Source organism: Elephantulus edwardii, unplaced genomic scaffold (assembly GCF_000299155.1).
Source record: "Elephantulus edwardii isolate Elephantulus edwardi_28Jun2011 unplaced genomic scaffold, EleEdw1.0 scaffold00053, whole genome shotgun sequence".
In the NCBI taxonomy this organism is placed as follows: domain Eukaryota; kingdom Metazoa; phylum Chordata; class Mammalia; order Macroscelidea; family Macroscelididae; genus Elephantulus; species Elephantulus edwardii.
Window position 1 is genome coordinate 1,240,818 of NW_006399803.1, and position 7,038 is coordinate 1,247,855.

Genomic DNA, 7,038 nt, shown 5'->3' on the forward strand with positions numbered 1-7,038 from the left:
AAATAACAAACAAAATAACCCACAAAGAAAACGAACTCATTGTCATTAACTCTCATCTGACTCATAACTGATTCTCCAGCGGATTTTCAGAGTTTATAAATCACAAAGAAAGAGGTTGCTTATCTTTCTCCCTAAGAGTTAGTGTATTAAAAATGCCATAGAGATTCCATTTGATTAGCAAGGCAATTCCCTATCCATTAGGCTACCAGAACTCCCTTACGGACTCAATAAAATAATATTATCCAAAAATATATGTTGAAATCCTAACTTATAAATTTGCAATTCTCTTTTGGAGATTGTTTGAGGCCCTGTCAGAGTAGAATGATTCTTAAAGCTAGTGATTTTTGAAATACTAACTTGTTTCTTGGTGGATTCAAACTGCCACAGAGGTACCACATTTGAGTTAGCAGTTCGGCCTCTCCCAGGAGAGAAGTAGTATAAATGAGGGAAAGAAAGCCATCAAGTGGAGATGACTAAGAAGGAATGAGCAAAGTCTCTGAGAAGCTGAAAAAGAGAGAGAAACTTCCCTTCAGGACACTGCCCTGTATTTATTCTAACATCCTAAATTGTGAGAAAATATGTTTATGTTATTTAAACTGGCCATATGTGGCATTACTTCAACTTATTTACTGGTCTTTTAAAAATTGTAGTAAAACAGAAAACATTTGTCAATTTAGTAATTTTGCATGTATGATTAAGTAGCATTGATTATGTTCATCATGTTGTACAACCTTCACTACTATCTTTTTACAAGTTTTTGCACCACTTTAACATAAACTCAGTGCCCTTCACACTCCCCTTTTCCATTCCCTTGCACCTCAGAAAATAACTAAGATTCTTCAGTCTTTACACTTTTGTCTATTTCATTTAAGTGGGTTTATATGGTATTTTCTTTTTATGACTGAATTCACTAAACATGTTTTCAAAAACCTGCTGCAAAGTGCCTAATAATAACAAACAATATAGTTAGTGCTCCCAAGGTTAATTCATGTTTTGAATGCACTGCAGAGTCATTTCTATTTACATCTGTATAATATTCCGCTCTATGAATATACCACATTCTGTATACTGATTTACATATAAATGAATGTTTAAGCTGTTTCCACATTTTGATTGATATGAGTAATATTGCAATGAACATTGTTTTTCAAACTTTTTCCTGTGTCTCTACGTTCAAGTCTTTGGGATATATACATAAGATTGAGATTACTGGGTCATGTAATAATTTGGTATATATTTGGAGAAACTGGCAAACTGTTTTCTAATGTTATTGCAAAAGTTTGCATTCCTACCAGAAAGTAATGAAAACGCCAATTTCTCTAAACTCTTTTCAATGTCTCATATATTTCTTGTCTATTTTTGCTTTTTAATCTTAGCCAGTCTGATCAGACAGAACTAGGGAAAATGTCATAGTTTAAAATCAGGAAAGGTGTACTTCAGGGTTGTATGCTTTCTTCATAACTATTCTGTCTGGATACAGAGGGAAATAATTTGAGAAGTTGGACTGTATGAGGAAACAATGGAGCATCTCAGGAAGGATTGGAGAAAAGACTCAACAACAGCCTATATTTGCAAATGATACAACTTTGTCAACAGAACTTAAAGAGGATTTAAAAAACTTGCTATGGAAGATCACAGATCAAAACTTTCAATAAAGATTATATCTCTACATCAGGAGAACAAAAATCCTCACTATTAGACCAACATCAGCATCATGAGAGATGGAGAAGAGACTGAAGTCATTAACTCTTTTATTCTACTCAGACCCATAACCAACATTCATGGTACAAGTAGTCAAGAAATCAAAAGATGTTTTGTATTTGGAAAATTTGTTGTCAAGGACCTCTCCAAAGCACTATGGGGGAAAGAAGTCAGTTTAAAGAGTCAAGTGTGCCTTACTTTTATGAGCTGTGTTTCTCCATGGCATTAATATCAGGTTTATGCTTTCTTCACATAATACGTTTCTAATTCTTCCACCCTTCTTTTTATTCTGTAATTGTTGTTGTTGTTGATTGCAACCCTAAAAACAAAAGACCTGAAGCCTTTCTATATCGTCACTCATCAAAATTCATAGTTTTCAGAGGCATGTGGTTTAGGAAGTGGATGCCACCCCCACTTCCAAACCTCCCTTAAACTGGGAGCTCCACCAAACACTGTCCACCATGGATAACTGTTAAGTCATCTGACACCTCAGTGGCACAAGGTTCAGTATCACAGCAACTCCAAGATGCCTCAGTACAGTGTGTTGACAGAAGAATGTTGTAACACATAGAAGACTGTGCTTCCAAAATACAATAACAACCAACTTTTATATACAAAAGCCCTCTTCGAAGGTCTTGTCTTCTTGATGTTGAGCTTCAGTTCATATTGAAGACTACAGTCCTTGACCTTCTGAAGCAAGCGCTTCAGGCCTTCATTTTCAACAAACTAGGTTGTGTCATCTGCATAACTAAGGATGTTGAGCATTCTTCCTCCAATCCTGATGCCACATTCCTCTTCATAAAGCCCTGCTTTCTGAATGATCTGGTTCTACATACATTTTGAAAAGGTACAGGGACAGGATACGTCTTTGATGCACTCCTTTCCTGATTTCGAACCATGCAGTGTTTCCTTGCTCTGTTTTGAAAACGGCTTCTTGGTCCAAGTATAGGTTTCATATAAGCACAATCAAGTGTTCTGGGATTCCCATTTTCCTCAAAGTCAGCCACAACTTGTTATGATCCACACAGTCAAATGCCTTTGAAAAGTCAACCAAACTCAGATAGACAGTCTTGTGGTACCCTTTACTTTCTGCCAAGATCCATCTGATATTGGTTATAATGTCTTTAGTGCCACAACCTTTTCTAAACCCAGCTTGTATTTCTGATATTTCTCTGTCAATGTACTCTACCAGTCATTTCTGGATAATCTTTAGCAGCGTTTTGGTATAATTCACCAGTAAGTCCATATGGACCAGGGTTTTTTTTTGCTTGGTAATGTTTTTATCATTTGTCCAATTTCTTTTTCTGTGATAAGTCTGTTTAAGCATTTTATCATTGTCTGTTAGTTTAAGTATACCATGAGTGTCTAAAAATTTGTCCATTTTCTCTACATTTTCAAATTTGTGGGAAGATAGTTCTTTATAATATTCTGTTATTATTAGTTTTATTTCAAGTGATCATGATATTGCTTTTTTTTTGTACTTATTTGTGCTATTTGTACCTTCTTTTTCTTTTCATTTATTAGTTTTCCCTGGGCTTGTCAATTATGTCAATCTCTTTGAAGAATAAATTTGTATCTTAGGTAATTATTTCTATTGTTTTTATGCAATTATTTCATTTATTTCTGCTATTATCTTTACTCTGGAGACTGTAGGCTTTCTTGATATTCCTTTTTAAATTATTAGAGACATGGGAGTAAGGTGTTAAATGTGATTGTCTTTTTTGATGCTTGTGTTTTAATTGCTATAACTTGACTTCTTAGTACTGCTTTTGCTCTGCTCCAGAAAAATATTGAATCTAGCTAGCATTCACAAATAGGTATATTTAAGGCACTTGTGCTTTGCCCAGCTGCTGCTTGACCAAAGGAGGGGACTGGGCCCAATGCTATCACTGACCAAAGATAGGAAGTGCACTCAGGCCCCCACCTCCAGGTTTGGGCTTAAATTGTCTTTTGTTTTCTAAGTTTGAAAGACAAAAGCTTAGTTGTTTTATTTAATTAAGATATTCATTTTGGTTTGTACACTAAAAATCAAAATGGAGTAGAGAAGAAATGGATGGAGAGAGGTGGCCAGAGGGCCTGACCAACATTACCAGGGTTGGCTAGGGGTAGAGAGTACAGAAGTGTTGGAGGGGAGAGGAGTGAGAAGAGAGTAGGATAATGGTGGTGTGAGGCAGAGACCAGGATGTGTGTGTTAAGGGAAGAACTAAGAGACTAACACAAAACTTGTTAGCTGTGTAGTGGAACAAAATCTTTCATCCACTCTTTTGGTTAGATGCTTGCTTAGAAATTGCTCCAAAGCTGAGCATCCAAATTAAGACAGATTAGAGAGAAGGACTGGCCATCTACTTCTGAAAAGCACTAGAGCATATTTAGATTAGCAGATATGGTATCAGAGACTGAGTGTTTATAATTCACAATCACAAATGAGAAGGAATTGTTGCAAAGAGACACTAGTGATTGGAACAGAGAATGTGAGAAGTATAAATACAGGACATTGGACACTCTTGAGGAAGAAATAGAACACACAAATTTTGTCATACTAGGCACTGGTGAAATGATACAGATTGGCATGGGACATTTTGAATTAGACAACTATGTGATGTATTAAGCTAGGAAAAAAAGGTGAGGAAAAATGAGATCACATGTGTAATTAAAAAATCATTTCTAGATTTATGGCAAATACAATGTTGTGAATTACATCAACAGAGACAGAAAGAGAGAGAGAGAGATCAACTAGCCCAGTGAAGAGAAAACGATGTGACCAAGATAAAGGTGGATGACTTTTAGTTTGTGGCCCTCCGGCCAGTCTTTCATTGTTTTTGTTCAGACATTCCTCTAGGTCATATAGCCCTGGTGTACAAGTTGCCGTCCCGAGGTCACTTGTGGTTGCTGAGAGGCTGAACACTGTGACACGAATGTGTCAAATGCGTTAATGGTTGGCTACCCAATACGGACTGAGAGTGGGGTGGAGCTCCCCGATTAAACAAGCGTGGAAGGAGGAGTGGCATCCACTTCCATAATAGCTTGCCTCCGGAAACCCTACGAACCCGGAGAAAGGATGAAAGACACCCAAGCGTCGAGGACTCTCCTTCATAGGGTCGCTATGAATCGCCTGCGACTCGACAGCACTTAACAACAACAACAACAATGTTGCGAATTACAGGATAATATCCACACACATACAAGGAAGACTTGTTGATTCCACCGTCATTCAAATAAATGCACGAACAATCTGAGACAAAGAAGAGAAAAGAAATTATTTGTACCATCTTTTAAAGTCAGAGATCAATAGAATGTGCAACCACAGTGCGTTAATAATAATTAGTGACTGGAATAAAAAAGTTGAGAACAGGGAAGAAGGATTAGCAGTTGAAAAATGGACTTGGTGACAGAAAGGAGGCTGGAAATAAATATGATAGAATTTTGTACAGTCACTGTTTATTCATTAGAAATAGTTTTTATAAGAAATACAAATGACAACTATACATGTGGACTTCACCCAATAATCTACACAGGAATCAGATTGATTACATCTGTGGAAAAAAATCGCTGAAGAAGCTCAATATCAGCTGTAAAATGCTCAGATTTTGGAACAGGTCATAAACTACTCATATGCAAATTTAAGCTGAAGGTAAGTTAAATGAAATAAAAACCATGGACACCAAAATTTGACTTTGAGTCTATCCCACTTGAATTTAAAAATGATCTCAGGAGCAGGATTGAGGCCTTGAATACTGATAAACGAATACTAGATGAACTGTGGGAGAATAGAAAATATATCATCCAGGAAGAAAGCAAAAGTCATTAAAATGACAGGAGAGGAAGAAAAGACCAAGAGGAATGTAAGACGAGGCTTTGAATATTGAATTAAAGTGCCAAGAAGCCAAAGCAAAGGTAATAAATTAAGAAGATAAAGAGCTGACCAGAAGATGTTAAAGGGCAGCTCAGTTCATGAAGAAATAAGCAAAGTATTATAATGATATATGTAAAGACTGGAGTCAGCAAATAAAATTAAAAAAAACCAAAGCTTGGCTTTTCTTCAGCTGAAACAACTGAAGAACAAATTTAAGTCTCAAGTTGCAATGCTTAAGGATACAATGGGCAGAATATTGAATGACCATAAAAACATCAAAAGAAGAAGGAAGAAGGACCAAAAAGAATTAGCAGACAGAAGAATTTCATGAAGCAACATATGAACAAGAGGTAATGGTGATGAAGGATGAAGTTCAAGCTCCTTTGAAGTAATTGGGGATGGAAGGCCCCAATAATTGATAACATATCAAATGACATATTCCATCAGAGATGCTGGCCTGAATGTGCTCACCAAATTGGGTCAAGAAATTTATAGGACAACTACCTGACCTAGAAAAGATCCATTTTCATTCGCATTCAAAAAAGTGAGGATTCCACAGAGTGGGTAAATTATTGAAGAATATCACACACAAGCTAAATACTGCTGAAAATTATTTTTTTAAAAAAAGACTGAAATAGTACATCCAGCTAGGTTTTGAAGAGGCTATGGCCAAAGACCTTGTAGTCCATGCCAGATGGATCTTGGCTGAAAATCGAGAGTATCAGAGAAATGGCTATCCACAAAGGATTATACAATAATTTCAATGATTTTACAAAGACATTTGACTGTGTGAATCATGAGAAATTGTGGTTAATATTGAAAAGAATGGGAATCCCAGAATATCTGATTGTGCTCGTGTAAAATCTATACCTGGACCAGAAAGACATATACAAAGCAGAGCAAGGAAACACTGCATGGTTTAAAATCAGAAAAGGAATATGTTAGAGATGCATCCTGTCTGCATATCATTTAAATCTCTATACTGAACAGATTATTGAGGCTGGACTTTATATGGAAGAATGTGACATCAGGTTAGGAGGAAGATTCATCAACAATCTGCATTATAACACAACCTTGGCTGCAGAAAATCAGGAGGGCCGGAAACATTTGCTGCAGGCCAAGAATTACAGTCTCCAATAGGGATTGAAGCTCAACATCAAGAAGTCAAAAATTCTCATCATTGGGCTACTTAGAAGTATCATGATAGATGGAGAAGAGATTGAGAATGTGAACAATTCCAGATTGCTTATCTGCACAACTGACACTCTTGGAACCAGCAGCCAGGAATCAGAAAACAAATTTAATTAGGATAAAAATCTGCCTTAAGGGACCTCACCAGAGTGCTAAAAGAACAATGATGTCAGTGTGGAAAGAAAAGTACACATATTCCAGGCCATGGTCTTCACAATTACTTGCTATGCATCAGAGATCTGGACAATGACTAAGGATGAGAGAAGAATCAATGCCATTGAATTATGGTGCCG